This window comes from Monodelphis domestica, chromosome 7, assembly GCF_027887165.1.
Source record: "Monodelphis domestica isolate mMonDom1 chromosome 7, mMonDom1.pri, whole genome shotgun sequence".
Classification (NCBI taxonomy): domain Eukaryota; kingdom Metazoa; phylum Chordata; class Mammalia; order Didelphimorphia; family Didelphidae; genus Monodelphis; species Monodelphis domestica.
Genome location: NC_077233.1, coordinates 6,049,064 through 6,066,459, shown reverse-complemented (window position 1 = coordinate 6,066,459; position 17,396 = coordinate 6,049,064). Strand labels below are relative to the sequence as shown.

The following is a 17,396-nucleotide window of genomic DNA, read 5'->3' as shown; positions in this document are numbered from 1 at the left end:
ATACCCCTTCTAGGACTAATTGCTCAATTCCCTTTCACACTGATTGGCTGGTCCCCAGAAAATGGCCACGTTCTTCCTCCCTCAGAGTTCTCGGGGTGACCCTGAGGATATGGCGGTGGCTGTTCCTGTTGCTCCAGAGCCTTCCTCCAATGTGCTCCCCATTGTTTTCTAGCCAGCCTCGGTCGATGAGCTTCTGGAATGTGCTCCGGTGTCCTAGTAAAGACCGCCGATACCAAAATATCCCTCCCGAAGTTTGGACCCCGTCCAAGCGCCGCTGGGCTCAGACTTCAAGTCATTTGTAGCCAAGGGGCAGCTAAAGGCCCTTGGCGGGGTGCAGGTCCTCTCTCTGAGGGTTAACGCCTTGGCCCATCCCTGGCTGCATCTCTCTTTGCTCCCCCAAAGTCGTCCTCCCTTGTGCCGTCTCTGCGAGGTTTGTTACCGGTCCAAGTTCTCCAATGGCTCGGTCAGCGCAGGGGGCAGGATCTGTGCCGCCCGTCTCCGCTCCATCCACTGCTGGGATCTCTCTTTGGGCCTTTGTGGGTCTGGGGGGTGTTGAATCCTTTCAGCTGGATTCCAATCCATTCCTTATTTAGCTTCTGATGTCATCGAATGGCTCCAAGCACGTCAGCCCTTCTGAGCTGGTCACGGATCTGGCGGTTTGCCCTGTGATGGATTCGGTGGCCGAGTCTGGACTCTGTTTACACCTTCCTCAGCCCGATAGCTCAGCCCGAGAGGGAGTCTCATGGGAGAAAGGCTCCGGGGAGTGGAGCCTCTTCGAGGCCATTCTAGTGGAAGTGGGGAGGGTGCAGGACGCCCCTTGGGTGGACTCCCCTAGAGCAGTGGGGGTGGGGTGGCATGTGTAGGTTTTGAAAACGAGAAAAAGCACCGGATCTCCTGAGAGGGGGGTGGGGGGGGCATGAGAATCCTTTCTTGGGCTGGGAAGTTCAGCATCACACATGTAGGTCTAATCCCGGATGAAGGGAGCACTTGCAGGAGGCTCTGGCCGGGCGATGGGAATCTCAGCGTTCCAGGTCATGAGTGGAGGCTCATTTCCCAGGTGGGGCTTGCTTTATCCCAGCACCTGTAAAAACAAAACACGAGCGCAATCCTGTCCTGGAACGCAATCCCCACTTGTGCTTCTGGTGTAGTGCGGCCCCGCCGCCCTCAGCTCAGAATCCTATTTTTCATTCTATTTTTTTCCTTTGGAAACCAGTCAGCAAATGATGCTTGAGGAACAGCAGCAGAGTACTCTACCATTCTTGCCCTTGTAGTGCTCCTGACTTCATCATCCACAAGCACTTATTAGGCACCTCGGTGGTGCCAGGTACTATTCTAGGGCTGCAGGGGTTCCTGGCCTGAGTATTCAGAGACACATACAAGAGTTCCTGCCCTCAAGAAGCTTTCATTCTGGGGCAGCTGGGTGGCTCACTAGATAGAGAGCCAGGCCTAGAGACAGGAAGTCCTGGGTTCAAATCTGGCCTCAGACACTCCCTAGCTGTGTGACCCTGGGCAAGTCACTGAACCCCCATTGTCTAGCCCTGACCACTCTTCTGCCTCGGAACCAATACACAGTATTGATTCCAAGATGGAAGGTGAGGGCTTGTAAAAGAAAAAACGTTCCTCCTATAGGGGATGAGGCTTCCATCCATATGCAGATGAATTAGCATAAAATAGACATACATTTAATTTAGATAAAGTAAACGAGGGGCACAAGGGAAGGATCTAAAAATGACTGAGGTGGAGGTAGACATGATGAAAGGCTTCCCGCAGGAGGTGGCGCCTGAATGAAGGGAGGGAACTGAGAATTCCCAAAGGCCAGTAGCTGAGGGGCTTAAGCTTCTGTTCTCCCCAGTAGATGATTGGAAGCCACTGGAGCCCCTGGAGCAGGGAGAACCATGGCTGGACATGGGCATCTGGGGAGGGACAGACCAAAGAAGAGAAGGCCTGGAATATGGGGACTCGATTAGCAGCATAGCGCAGGGAGGCTTCCCCAGGGGGAGAGATGGGACCACGCATGCCATCTTATGGAAATGAGGAAGACGTCCCTAAGATTGCCAGTCCAGAGGATTCATTAGAAAAATGGCAGCGCTGTCGAGAGAAACAGGATGATAGGAAAAGGGACGTATTTTGGAAAGAAGATCATGAATTTTGATTGAAAAATGTCTAGTCTGAGATGCGGACCATCCAATAGAAGATGTCAGTGATGTGGGCCTGGAGTTCAGGGGAGACCCTGAGGCTGGATATATCCATCGAGGAATGGTCCCCAGAGAGATGGAACTTAAACCCAATGGAGAGGAGCAACGTTGGGGAGGGAGGGAGACACAGAGAGAAAGGCAGAGACAGAGACTGAGAGGGAGAGGAGGAAGAGGAGGAGGACAAGGATGATGATCTTGCTGAGATGATGGAGGAAGGGGAAGATCCAGGAGAGCTCAGAGATATGGAAAGTCATCAGCAAAATCCTTGTTCTAGAAATACTCTTCCTCCGGTGTCAAAGCACCACTTGTCTACCCTGCAGGATTTTCTGAGTTTCCCTTTGAGATGAGATGCTCCGATCCTGTATCTACATCCTCTCACCCACACATAACCATTCATCTCTGTGGCTACATCTTTTTGTGGGCACACAGACACTGACAAAGCCAAATAGAGGTCCACCCGGACAGCGCATGTGGCCTGGAGCAACTCACTGGACCCAAAAGCGTTCCCTGAGACTCTCGAAGAATCGAACTTTCGGAGAAGATGCCAGTTGGCACCGGGAGAGGCAATTTCCTCACCTGGGAGTTTCTTACAGCAGTGAAATCCCAGATCTAGTGCCTTTCTAGCCACCTCTTTTTAGATGGTGTTTATGTTTATACTTTGATTTATACATATAAGCCTGTAGCACAGTGTTAATGACACCCAGAGGATCTCAATCAATCCCATAATACTATTTATAAACTGCATAAACCATAAACAACATCTGTACCCTCAAGCTGGGCTTGCCATGGGAACGACGACTCCACGAGTGCCGCCCAAGAGCTTTCTTCTGCAGTCAGCTGGTGGGGGACGGGTATTCAGCCACAGAGAAGGAGCATTTGGCTCTGAATTTGTCTCTGGAGCTCTTGAACCTTTTAACTAAGCGAGAATGGGAAGCATTTCCGTTTGGGGGAGCAGGATCAGAGGACTTCTCTAACGGCCTCAGGCTGGCCTACTAAACACAGTAGCTTAGAGGTACCAACGGCAGACCAATGTTGCTGCATCCTCTACTGGCCCTGACTTAAGATTCTGACCATGGACTCTGGTGACCTCTGAGAAGCCCACAAAATGGGCTTTGGGCATGGAGTTGCCCCGAAAAGCGCAGTGGCTTGGGAATCAGTTGTTCTGGGCTCAGGCCACCTATTTGACCTTGAGGAAGGCACTCTTGCATTCTCTGCTCCTCAGTTTCCTTATATGCAAAATGATGGGATTTGGGCTAGATGGCCTCCCTTCTCCCTCTAAATCTGGGGTTCTATGATTTGAGTATTGTTTTCATCCTGAGAATTTGTCCTGAATAAAGATGCATCGGCATGAAATCGGATATTCTCCATCAGGCCAGATCTCCTGTTTCAGCCCTGTGCCCCCCAAAGCCACACAAGGAAGACATTCTGTATTTGCTCCTCTGGGAGCCAGTGTGGGATGGGGGTGGGCTTTCCCCCTGCTCCTCCACATATGGTGCTTCGCTACTCTGGCCTCCAATATTGCACTGGGTAATTTATAAATTTTGTTGTGATTAGATCTAAATTCAATTGGAGAACATGTGGTTTTGGGGAAAAAAAACAGTAAAAGGTTGATTTCTCTGCTATCAAGAAATCTAGAATCATGGCTAGAAGACACATGTTAATGCTGTAAGGATTTTGTGGGTATGGGTCTGGCCTCCCCACTTGAGATGACATCCCCTCCATGCCACCCCTAATGGATAGACTTGGGTATGATTAAGTTTCTCATCTCATATCTTTCCTGCTAATGGCCAGGCTCCAGCATGGTGCTAGAATCATTTTGACGTGATTCATGGGCATCTCATGCCCTTGATACGAGAGCTTAGCCTTCCAGAGAAGGATAACTGAGTGGGGGCTGGAATTTGGGGGTGGAGGAAGTTCACCTCTATGATGGGGTGAGGGAGAGTTTTGGGACAGCCATCATGTGTCATACCCATGTTGAGGTACCATATTTGCTAGGTTAGAGACCTCTGTGCAGAAACCAGGAACTCTAAGACTCGGCAAGCTGACCTGGACAGTCCAAATTGGAATCTCCCAGTTAGTTATATGGCTTTAATGGTGCCTCCTTGAGTCACGACTGAGTTAATTCCCCTTTTGTCTATTTTCGCTCCATGTATCTCTCTCCATTTCTATGTCTATCAGTCTCTATTTCTCTCTCTCTCTCTCTCTCTCTCTCTCTCTCTCTCTCTCTCTCTCTCTCTCTCTCTCTCTCTCTCTCTCTCTCTCTCTCTCTCTGTCTTTCACTCTCTCTCTCCGTCTCCCTCTTCCTCCTCCCTTCTCTCTCGACTTCTCAAACTCTCTGAGCCTTGTAGTGGTGGGTATGGAATCTGTCTCCACCAAGGACGATGCCAGTCTTCTAGAGAGTGAGTTCCCTGAGCCTCAGAAAGGTCAAGGAACCCTAAATTTGCTCACTGCCACATAGCAAGTAACCACCGGGGACAGAGTTTCAATCTAGGTCTTCCTGGCCCACCAGTCCATCTGCTAAGTCACACTGCCTCAATTTCTAGAAAATAGTTTTAAAATCCAAAGAGAATGTGTCCCCCAGAATACATGCACACACACACACACACACACACACACACACACACACACACACACACACACACACACACAGAGTTAAGGGAGGGTTTTTCATTCTTTAAGTTTTTAGTGATGCTTTTCCTGACATATTTGCCTCTACTCTGAACATTCCCTTTGAACCCATGCAAACACCCATCCACCCACTCCCACCCATACAAAGTGGCCAATAATAATGCCATCCACACTTAACTGTGGATGTGCAGCTCCACACCTGGATTCCTCCACCTCTTTACTGATAGGAAGAAAGAGTTTTCCATCATCCATCTACTCCCCTGGGCCAGGATTTGCGGTTACCATTCATCAGCGGCTGGCTGCCTTTTGATGCTATCTTGACTCATGTCGTCGTCGTCATTGTCTAGCTGGTTTCCGGATTCTGTCCTGCCCCCCTCTGAATTCCTCATTTGGGGGCTTGCTAAGGCATCATAATATTTCACTGTATTCACATCCCACCCCTTGTTGAGCCATTCCCCAAACACTGGGGACCAGCCTAGTTTCTAAGAATGTTCTCTTCGTGCCAGCAGAGAATTCCTTTTACAAACGTCCTTTTCCATGGTACGGCTTTTCCATAAGGGCACTTGACATCATTTTCTTCGAGCACTTTGACAGCTGAATGATACTTATCTTTCGGAAAGTCATTAACAGTGAAAATGCTGCTCTCCTGTGTGAAAGCACTTCCCCACAGGCTAAGAATGTCCATCACTCCGAGTGTCTTGTTACACACACCAAACCCAGAAAGGATTTCCCCCATCCCTAAAATATAGATGAGACAGAGTGACTTTACATTCCAATGTGGAATGTGGGGCCTGAGCGCTCCAGCTTGCCTCATGACCTCATTTCCCCAAATACTCCAGCTCCCCCCATTTATCATCCTCCGAGTGTTTGCCCACTTTTCATCCCAGTTGTTTCTTCTTCCTGTTGAAAGCTCACCTCCATGCTCACGCTGGGCCCTTTCTGTATCTGTCCTTCTCCCTTGGCTTGTGGCCAACCACCCCTTTTGGTTCCACGTTTGCCAAGAGGGAGAAAGCCTCTTTGTTTGCCCCAATTCTTTAGGTATTGAATGGCTTTGGTGGAAGGGCAAGGGGTCACCTAGCTCCAGAGTTTCTCGAGGTCACGTCATCTTCCTTGATGTAGAAGGGAGCCATGAGTCTGGAGGGACAGTGGGCACAGGAAAGTTGACATTGCCTCAGTTTCCTCTGGGAACATCTAGGCCAACTTTTAACTGCAGAAAACTCACTGGTGCCATTTTCAACAAGGGGCTATTTGACTGCTGCATAAAGATTTTCAGCGCTGACAGCTCTGGATAGCTCGAGTTAACCCATTCCACTTTGGGATAGTTGTAGTTATTAGTATCTTCCCACCTCTCAGCCTCTTTGCAGCAGACACCAGTAGTTCCTGTTCTGCATTCCATCCAAGCATCAAAATCTAGTCTTTCTTCCTCTTGATAACTGCTCAGGACTTGAAGGGATCCGTCTCCTGATAGCCCATCAAAATCATTTCTTCCCCAGCCTAAATATCAGTCCCACCCCCATCGGAGAGCGTGCTTCTATTAATGAAGCCCAAGGTGGAAGCATTCTTCTGTTCTGAGTTGAGATTGAGCTCTAGGCAGCTTCAACTCACCCACAGTTACGCAGCTCTGTTGCCCAGTGGATAAAATATTGGACTCACCTCAGACATTTACTAGTTGTGTCACCTCTCCCAGGATCAGTTTCTTCATATGTAAAATGGGGATAACCTTAACATCTACCTCCCAGGGTTTATGTGAGGATTGTGTGAGATAATATATATAATATGCTTTGCAAATTGTAAAGTGCTCTCCAGATACTAGCTATCATTATGATTATTTAAGTGCTTTCTCAATAAGATCCAGGATTATTCAAAAGGTACCAGCCTAACCATCCTCATGGGACAACCAAATGGATGGAGAATTTCTGTTGTCCTGACAATGACACGCTGTTGGATGGCCAGGCATTGAGTTAGTGTATGGATCCACGTATCTGGGGCAAGCCAAAATGGACAAGCAGTGAACTGGGTCCATGCTTGAAATGGGCTGGAGAGAAGGAAGCAGGTGGCAGTTGGGAAATGATGTGGAACTTTTAATCCCCCCAAGCTGATTCCTGGTGCGAAGCAGCGTTGCTTTAGCAAAGATACTCATTTTTCTGGTGATCTTGGGGAAGACGGGGACCTCAGAACATGACGATCTTGGCAGGAGCCAATGGTGAGCGATCCCTAGGGGGACTGAAGAGTGCATGAGCAGTGGGACTAGGGGTTGGCATATTTTCAAAGATGATCTTTTATGGAAAAAGAGCACTAAGGGATATTATTGGGGGAAAGCATGACTGGGCTAGGAGGTGGGCCAGTCACGTGATGGGAACAAAGGATCACAGTTGGATGACCCAAATGCTATTCAGGTACCCACAAAATATCATCTGGAGGAAGGGCTCTGGATTTGGTTGGATCCTTTGTTGACAATCCACGGAAGAACATGAACAAAATGGGCTTGTAGGTCCTTTGAAGTGAACAGTGATTCAGGTCATAAGTCCCTCATGTTACAAATGAGGAAACCGAGGCCCAAGAAATGAAGCGACTTGCTCACAGTCACACAAGTGGCAAGTGGCAAAGCCAGACTGAATGACTTTAAGCCCAGCCTATTTCCACACCCAGCACATCTCTTTTTCCAGGCACATATTGGACAGAACAACTGAGATCCCTTCCAGCCCTGAGTGCTTGAAAACTCCTGTTGCTTGTAGCTCTCAGCTCTTCAGCAGAGTACCAGGATGGGGGTGCTGAGGAAAGTGTGTGTGTGTCGAGGGGGGCCATGTACTCTGAGGGAAGTTCTGGCAAGCCTTTGCTTTCAAGTCAGGGGAAGGGGGTCAGCTAATGCGGGGTGTGTCATCTGGCTCCAGGGGCTCATCCTCACCTCCAAGACCCTAAAGGTTTTTCATTTCATTCATGCCCTGCAAAGATGACATTTGGAGGCGAGAAAAGATGGAAGATCCATAGCAGGACAACCACAATCTCGCAGAAGATCTTCTTGGCATGTTGGCTCGGTTCCTCCCTCTGGGCTTCCATAAGCCCTGTCTGGCTCCACCGCAGATGCCAGGCCAGAGTGGCCTCCTCATGTCGATGAGCCGCTCTTGTGGCGGGCCAACGGGGCTGGAGCCAATGGGCCGAGTTCAAACAGAACCAGGAGTGATGTGTAAACAAGCCCCAACACCTAGATGGCAGAGAGAAGATGAATGGGGTGCTGAGCAGGGCTCGAGGGGAGCAATGGGAAACCTACTGATGGTGGATTCTCTGCGAGAGAAACAGGTGGGACCCATTGACTGTGGCCACTGCATGAGATACTAGCCCAGATGGGGTGCTGTTGCTGCTTCGCTCTCATCAGCTGGAGCCCCCCTCAAGCCAAGAGCTTTCCTGACTTTGGAGTGTTTCTTTGGTCTCCACAGAGGCAGGCTTCTAGGATACACAGTGAGATGTCATGATGGCTGGAGCAGGGAGCCTCTTCGGGTCTCCTTGAAGTTCATTTTGAGCTCACATGAGAAATGCCTTTGCTTTGGGGTTTCCAAATCCCAGTTGTCCGTGCCCTGTTCTCTACGGGCACCAAAATGCTGCATTCTGGAGAGCTCTGGACACGTGTGCCTTTCCGGCTTTGGTGAAGGAGCCTGGAAGATGACAGCTTCTCCCCAAATCCATTCTCATTCGGGGGGAATCCAGGAATGCTCTTTCTTCGAGAAATGAGAGAATCTTGGTAAAGTGCCTAGCACAGTGCCCGCCACTTAGTAGGCATTGAACAAATGCCTCTTCCCTTCCCTTTACAGCTGTGTGCCATGGTCTGCCGCAGCTGCTTGGGCATTTTCAAGCTTTCAGGAAGGGCAGATCAGTCAAGGATGCTAAAGGTTCCGCAGACTTTTATTATGAGTACATTGGAATACACACACAGAGAGACTCGAGACTTCCCCTGACGCGTTGAGACAAAAAAGGGGATTCAAGGCCAGGGGTGAAGCTCATACATGTAGCTCAGATACCAGAGAGGTCAGGGTAGAGCCAGGATGAAAGTATGCTCACAGGCTTTCATCAGAGGCGGACTTCTGGGTCTCGGGTGTGATGGACTTCAGGCCATGCAGAAGGAGGATTGGTCAGGGCAGAGGGAGTCGGTGATCTTTGGAGAGTCTGCCTTGTGCATCTGACATAGGCTGGGGCATGCCTCCATCACTGCTAATTCAGTAACAGGATAGCTCCACTCCTCCTTCACTGGAGGGCTTTTCAGTGAAGCAGAAACTGGCCAGGAGTTTCCAAGGGATGGAGGAAGCCTCTAGCTAGCATCTCCAATGTCAGATGAAAGGCTAGCGTTCTCCCCATGCTCCTTCCCATCTTTTATGGGGAATTGAAGTTTCTGTTATGGAGAATCAAAATTTCTGTTATGGAGAGTTCAGGCATAGAAGATTTCAGGCATGGGAGGGAATATTAGGCAGGAGAAGGGAGCATGTCTACATCAGGGGAATTCGGTCATATCTAAACAAGATTGATTTAAGCATCTCAGAGGGTCTCCTCAGACCAGAAGGGTTTTGGACCTTGACAGTTTTATGTTTCCTGTGTGCTCTCATGAAAATATTCAAGCATGTGTGTGTGTGTGAGAAAGAGAGAAAGAGCGAGAGAGAGGGAGACAGAGGGAGTGAGAGGGGAGAGAGAGAGAGAGAGAGAGAGAGAGAGAGAGAGAGAGAGAGAGAGAGAGAGAGAAGAGAGAGAGACAGAGAGAGAGACAGAGAGAGAGAGACAGAGAGACACAGAGAGAGACAGAGACAGAGAGAAAGAGACAGAGACAGAGAGAGAGAGACAGAGAGAGAGAGAGACAGAGACAGAGAGAGAGAGAGACAGAGAGAGAGAGAGAGAGAGAGAGAGAGAGAGGGAGAGAGAGAGAGACAGAGAGACAGAGAGAGAGAGAGGGAGGGAGAGAGAGACAGAGAGACAGAGAGAGAGAGAGGGAGGGAGAGAGAGAGAGAGGGAGAGAGAGAGAGAGGAGAGAAAGAGAAAGAGAGAGGAAGAGAGAGAAAAAAGAGAGAGAGAAAGAGACAGAGAGAGAGACAGAGAGAGAGAGAGAGAGAGAGAGAGACAGAGAGAGAGAGAGAGGAAGGGAGAGAGAGCTCCTTTCCTGCTTTGGTTCAGAAAGCACCAGCCTGCCATCCCTTTTTCTGATTAGAAAGGAGATTTACAAACTGTAGTCTTGCCTGAGACTGGAGCTGACTCCTTGGTGAACTCTATGGAGTAACTGCCTAGTATGAGTGGTGGCCATGGCCAGAAGCTATATGTTCCCAAGACATTATTGGCTCTTAGAAATTGTCATCTTGCTGTTTGGAATACCATCTTGGAATATGCATTGAGGTCATAGAACAAATAAGGATTACATCTGGAAGGACGTACATTTACTAGGGTAAATGCACATAGGGTCTGTAGAAGGAGGGCACAACACGGATTTGATATTGATCTATCACCAAGGAAGTTTATGTAACTAGATATAATTGTACAGGTCTAGTTTGAGCCTTAATTAGAAGAATGAAATCTGTTCTGGAAAGGCTCTTTTGTAAGGAATTAAATGGATTCCCATTTTCTTTGAGGTCCTCAAATCCAACCTCCTTATTCTAATATCCTGGAAGATTGAAGCCCAGAGAATTAATCTGACCTGCTCAGAGTCATGCCACTAGTTTTTCAGACCAGAGGAAACCCTACTACAACTCTGGCCCAGAAGTCCAACTTGTAAGATTACTTTGTAAAGGAGAGGGAGGAGAAGCAATGTCTTGTTAAGAAGTCCTGTGTCATTTCTGTCGTTCAGTCCACTTGGACAAGGTCCAAGGGAGACACGAATCAATATTGAATCCTTGTCTAGAATGGATCGCACCAGGCAGCTCAAACCACCAGTGACAACATTAAGCCATCTGAGGTTACTTGGCGCCTCCTCTCTCCATGCTGCCCCAAACATGGCCGCATTATGCAATCTTTTGTCCCTTTAATAGAAAAATAGATTAGAGAGGTTTTGCGATGAGAAGCAACGCTTTAGAGAATAGGGCTGAAAACTTAGAAAAAGCATGAATTTTCATTCTCAACTCCTGGACAATGATTGAATTCCAGTTTGGGTTTTGTGAATCTCCCGCCTTTTGTACCTTCCAGTTAATTTTGTTTTGGGAATTTTTCATGCTATGAGAAAATACACTATATTTCTATTTTCTGTTTTGTTGCTCTGAATACAAAATGTGAGTGAATATTCATGAGCTCCATAGACACCAGCCAGCGATTAGGTCTCATGAATGAAAAAACATAATGAAGGCAACATGTGTCTCCATTTACTTGGAGCATGTTCCCTCTGAAAGACCAGCATGAATCCAAGCTCCCTTAATCTGCATAAACAAATTGCTGAATTGGAGAAAGATAAATTTGATGCAAAACCAGATTTCCGTTTTAACTTTCAACAAGGTTATTGTGAATACCAAAGCTAATTATAAAAAGATGCTCCACACGAGACGAGACGAGACGAGGGCTCCTTCATGTCCCCAAAGTCCCGCTCTGTGGGGCAGAGGTGGCCGTAGGTTCTCAAAGGCTGAGACGGCTAAGCAGGTTCTACCAAACGGAGTGGCGTTGAACACATTGTCTGGCCCACAGTGGAAGTCAGTGCTTTTGATTTATTGATTAGTTGGTTAATTGGTTAAATCCAGTCTTGGTGACGGCATGCATCCAAGGTTCAAGAACCAATCTAGCTGGGCATAGTGTTTCCACATGGTTGGTGGCTTCTAGTTCATGGATTCTTGGCTTAAAGTGATGATGGAGAAGACATAAAATTTAAAGGCAAAACGCTCTTTATCCTATCCATTGACCGCCCTACAAATCAATTAGCCATTCCAGTCACTTTAGTGACTGAACCACCACCCAGTCACAACCCACCTTTTGGTTTTTTCCCTCGCTTAAATAGAAGTGCTCACCTATTCTTGTCAATGTTACAGAGCCCATTGGCAGTCCAGGGGAATCTATGGATTGCTTCTTAGGATAATGTGTTTAAATGCATAACATAAAATGTATAGAATAGCAAAGAAAACCAATGGTTTTGAAATATTGCTTTCATACGTAGAAATAAATACATACACACATATAAAATGAAATCCAGGGTACGAACTCCTGTTCTATAAGAATATAAGCTGATTGAGTTTCTTTTGAATTTCTATCCTAAGCTTAACACAGAGCTTGGAGCATTGTTAGCGGCACACACACACACACACACACACACACACACACACACACACAATTTGTCATTCTAGTTACAAGTCAAAGGTAATACAGCAGGTTGGCTTTTAATCATGAGAGACAACAGGAAGCCTACTGGGACTAAGCAAGCTTCCCTCAGGAGATCCCAGAACTTCCCCCTCTATTAGAGTGCTCCAAAGATCTACTCTTGAGTCTGTGCTGTTTTAACGCTCATACCAATGAGTTGGCAGATGGTGTGATTTTCCTATTCAAAGTTCCAATAAATTTAGGAGAGATAGTGAACTTATGACATGGCAAAGTCAGGAGAAAAAAAGATAGAAATGAGCTAAATGACTGCCTAGATCTATCTAATAAGGTGACATTCAATAAGGATAAATGCAAAGTTCTATGTTTGGGTCCAAATAGTCACCTGCAGCAGAAATTCCAGAATTGGAGGAGCATAATTAGATAAGATTTTATGTGAACAATATCTGGAGGGAGGGGAGTTAAGTGTTCTGCAAGCTCAGTGTGAATCATAGGATAATATAATTATAGATTGAGAGCTAGAAGGGATCTTAGAGGCTCCCCAATTCAATCCCGTCATGTTATAGATGAGGAAACTGAGATAGAAAGGAATTAAGTGAATTGTAACCACATAACATGTTTCTCTCCCTATCTTCACCCTTTTCCAACACTAAAACAAAAATCCCCCAAACCCAGCCTTCCCTTGTGGTCTGCCTGAAGAGAGATGGAACTTCAAGGATTATGGAGGTTTTAATCTTCTGAACGCTGCCCTGGCTCCATTCTTTGTGTCACGTTTAAGGAGGACATTGACAAGTTTAAAGTTGTACTCTATGAAGGGAAAATAGAAAGTAAAAGAAGAGCAGAAAATAGTAATGCCTTGATGTTATTATAGGGGAACAGTAAATGGTGACCCAAAGAGATTTATCTTAGGTAATGCTTTATAGTCATTTTATTAATGACTTGAGTGCAAATGCTCCTAGAAAACCCAAGTTCTGATTCTAGCCTGATTTCAAGTCTTATAGAAGGCAAAATGGACAAGATGGTGAGAGGACTGGTGATCAAGCTGGACGAGGATAGACTGAAGAAACTGGAGAACAGAAGACTTGGGGCAGAGGGTGGTAGTATGGAAGGATTACCTCCAAGCATTCAAAGAGTTATTATATGGAAGAGGGCTTGGACTCCATTGAGGAGGCTCCAGAGCCATCTAGTGATGGTGTGCTCCTTTGTGAGAAAGCCCAAATTCAATACTTTTGACAATCTCTTGTAGGTCATGGTATCAGTGAAGCCTCGCTTGGTGCTGGAAATATTTACGGCGCACTGCTAAGAAGTTTAAGCTTTTCTGACAATATGTCATCTACCTCTTAAAAGGTCCATTTAGTAGACAAGTCACTCTGGGTCTCAGTTTTCTCATCTGTAAAGTGGGGTACCAATACTTGAAGTCCTTACTTCATAGGCCTGCTGCAAGCTTCAGATGAGATACCTCAAGTACTCTAGACATGGGGCATCTAGACAATCAGGTGAGTGAAATGAGTTGCTCAGAGTTGAGGTCCCTTCTTCAATGAAGATTTTGGAATCCATGGCTCTACCCACTCATTTTCTGCCTTTATTTATACAGATATTGACCTCGCTACCCTGGCCTCCACTATAAGCCCATGGCCCCCCTCAATTCCCTTTTCCTTTACACTTCAGCTCCCCAAGCAATTTGTAGCTTCATCTCTTGGTCTAGCTTTAGAGCCCCATCATATACCTGACCAATATACTGATGGAGCTTTTCTCCTCCTTGCTGCCTTCTGTAATTTCCCTTGGAAATTAGTCTGAGGACTTAATCAGTGAAGCCCTTCAAGAGCATGGCCAATCTTTGGCCTTTCTTTTTTTCCCTAGCTCTTAGCACAGTGCTTGGCACAAAAGTAGGAGCTCAATAAAAGACAAAACCAAAGTCATTGCATTTGAGGTTCAATTTAATTCAATTCACCAATTATTTATTAAGCACCTGGTATGTGCCAGGCCCTTAGCTAGTTCCTGGGGAGGCAGACAAAACCAAATCCATTGGATTGCTTGATCTCTGAGGTCCTTCCAGCTCTCAGTCTGGGATGCTGTGACCATGAAGCCTGGGCAGTGATAAGATGCTTCTTGAAGGCCTTCTGGGTGGCTCTCATTCCAGTTCCTCACTGACATAATGTCAGCAAACACTATTGCTTCCTTATGCCTTAGATCACAAGCAATTGTCTCATTGATCAGTGGGCTCTCCATCTCGGTGGCTGCCCAGATCCTGAGCAGGCCACGACATCATTTCCTTTGTGGTTTTCTGATCCTGGAGATCACTCCCGATGAGATTCCAGCTCATCCTGAGATTGGAGAGATAATGGGCCTCTGACATGCACAGTGGGCAGGACTTTATTATCAAAGAAATTAGGAGGGGAGCAGATGTTTGACAATTGGGTTCCTGTTCTCTTACATGCAGCCATCCTTTTGATTCCCAAGGACAGGATAGATTTGAGAGCTTTCAGCTAGAGCCAAGCCATCCCAAGCGGCCTTAATTACACGAGATGACTGAAACCTCCCATTAAGTGCCTCAATATTCCCATTATCACCTGGGGGCTCTGGTACACATCATCTTAAATATTGTCCTGGAGAGGGAAGAGAGAAATTATTCAGGGCAATTATGGGGAGCAGGGAGGCCTTTGGCTTCCCCTAAATGAAACTCTGAGATCATCAATCTAGAGTGGGCTTGTGGTTCTTTCTATTCTTTCCATTTGTGGGGATCAGGAAATCTAGAGTCTAACAGAAGGAGGACTTTCCTGTTGGTACAGATGATACAGGGGACGATTTTTACCAAGAGCATTGCTGGCACCAAAACTTCTTGACTGTGGAATGCCATGGATCAGAATAGCACTCTGGGAATGATAGCATTAAGCAGGAGAATTCATCAGAGAGTAAAGAGGTTAGTTGCTGGGATGATCAAATAGCTGGCTTTGACAGTAGACCAATGAAGAAAAGTGGTGAGGGCCTCCTAGATTAAGGCAATAATAGAGAGCAGATGGTTGAAGAGATTATAGGAGCAGGATCTACAAGAATATCAATGGTGTGGCTTTGTGAAGGAGAGAGAAGGAAGAGTTCAGGATGATCCTAAGTTTGAGAACTTTGGAAAGGACCTTGGAAACGTTGAGACCTACCAACCCATTCAGTGTGGAAACTGAAGTTAAGAGAACTTGGCAATTTGCCCAAGTTCACATCGGTAGGAAGGGTAAATGCCAAGTCTTACATGTGGACTAAAAAAAATCTACATAAATACAAGTTGGAGGAGACATGATTAGGTAGTGGATTTTCTCCAGAAGCTCTAGGATAAAAAGAGAAGATCTAGGGACCTTAGATGGCTTTGAACTCATTATGAGTCAGCAGTTACATGGCAGCTAAACAAACAAATGTAATTTGGGCCTCCATGATGAGAGGAAGAACTTCGGCAAGTTAGGATGTCTGTCTGTAATGTGCTCCAGATCACATCTGGAATATCATGTCTCGTTTTGGGAGCCATAGTTTATCATATGGAGAGTATCAATGGGTTGGCAACCAGGATGATGATGGATGTGGAGTCCACGTATAAGAAGATCAGAGGAGACAAGACTAAGAGGGTTGATTTTTGTGTTTGACACAAAATTTTGACATGAGGGTCTATTTTCTAGAAGTAAGTTTAAACTTATTCTGGTGAGACTGGGGGTCCAGATCCAGAGCTGAATCAGAGATAAAATGAGAACTTATGTCCTATTTCCAAAAGCAGTCCTTTCCCACTCTACCATGCCTTCTTCCCTCTGTCAACGCTCGATCACAGTCTGCTCAGGCAAAGAGACTAGTAATTGGAGAAGATCTCAGTATTAAGGGTTGGCTTTTAGACCTTATTAGCCTCCAGCTTATTCTTCACCAGAGTCTTCTATTAACCTTATTCTTCTGATGTGGGTGATGGCGTTGGGCCATGGTGAACCCAAGCTCTGAACCTTTTATAAAGTCTCACTGCATGGCAGAGGCCAGGGAGGGTCTTTCATGATCTTGCTCACAGCTTTCCTCAGACTTCCAGATTGGCCGTGTCCATCAACCCTAAACCTAGCTTGGGAGACCGAGTCGCTTATAACATCTTGTTCCCTTTCTATTCACTGACCAGACTGCATTGTCTTGCCTTTGGGTGATTGGGAAGTTCTAAATAAGGATGAAAATATTGTCTTTCTGAGTGGGTAGGAACCGTTTAAGGCCACTCCCATGACCATTGCTCAGAGCCATCCCTTCAGACGAACTTTGCACAAGTGCTGCTTGGGCTTAGAAGAAAGTTTTCCCAGCCATCCCCAAGGTTGTCGCATAGATGCGCACTGGGATCACTTAATTAAAGAGGCAAGTGCTAAGCAAAGTGGAGAGGCTTGAGTTAATGATGTCATGGGAGTCTGGGGGAGGGGCTCTCTTAATGGCTTGACTTTGGTGCTTATAAATCATTCTCTGCATTCCCTTGCTTGCCTGGGTCCATTCCCTCTCCCATCCCCCTCTATTTCTCAGTTGTTATTTCTATCCTTCCTTTTGCCAATTAGTTCAAGAAATAGTGGAATACACAATTAGGGCTCAGAAGGGAAATGAGGCATTTGGGGTCCATGTCATGTACATTTGCACCAAAGAGAAGTTGAGTTACAATAATTGGTTTAAATGAGGTAAGAAAACAGGAAAATTGGTGTGCTTAAATTTGATCTCCATTATCTGAGTGCAGCCAGGGCCGATGGGATTACAGTCTAATTTCTCATGTGAAAGGATATTTAAGGGTGTTTTCTTTGTGGTCATTAAAAGTGTTTGGGAAATAGTGAAATTAACCTTTAACACCGTGTTCCTGAGTTATGGCCTCCGTTTCATAACAGTAGAAGTTCTGTCTCCCCACAAAATTGTTTTCATGACATACTGAGAGGAAATGATAACATGGATGATGAGATGCCCATAATTATCCCAGCTTTCTTTGCGCAGTTAATTACGAAGAGTTGTACTCCACACAAATTTGTGGAATCAGTGTTGCTAGGTTAGGTAAGGAAGGGCAATGATCTTGCTATTTTCTTTCCATTTTTTTTGTTCCTTAAAAAAATAAAAGAATAAACAAGTAAGTCCGAAAGAATATCGCCACTACCGTCACTCATGTGATTGTTTCTGGCAAAACTCAAGGCTTCAGACGCTTGGATTTTTTTTTTCCTTTAAAGGTTAATGACCATGGGCCTTGCATACTTTCCCAGCATGTTTCCCAGAATGCCGTAAGGCAGGCGTAATATCTGTGACAAGTTCAAGAGCGGTTGAAAATGGCTTTCAGAAATTGACGCA

At 46.2% G+C, this 17,396-nt stretch overlaps 1 protein-coding gene across 1 annotated transcript in view; it reads left to right on the top strand.

The window, feature by feature from the left end:
• SUGCT (succinyl-CoA:glutarate-CoA transferase) overlaps window positions 1-17,396 on the top strand; it is a 488,805-nt gene that overhangs the window by 353,198 nt on the left and 118,211 nt on the right. The window lies entirely within an intron of this gene.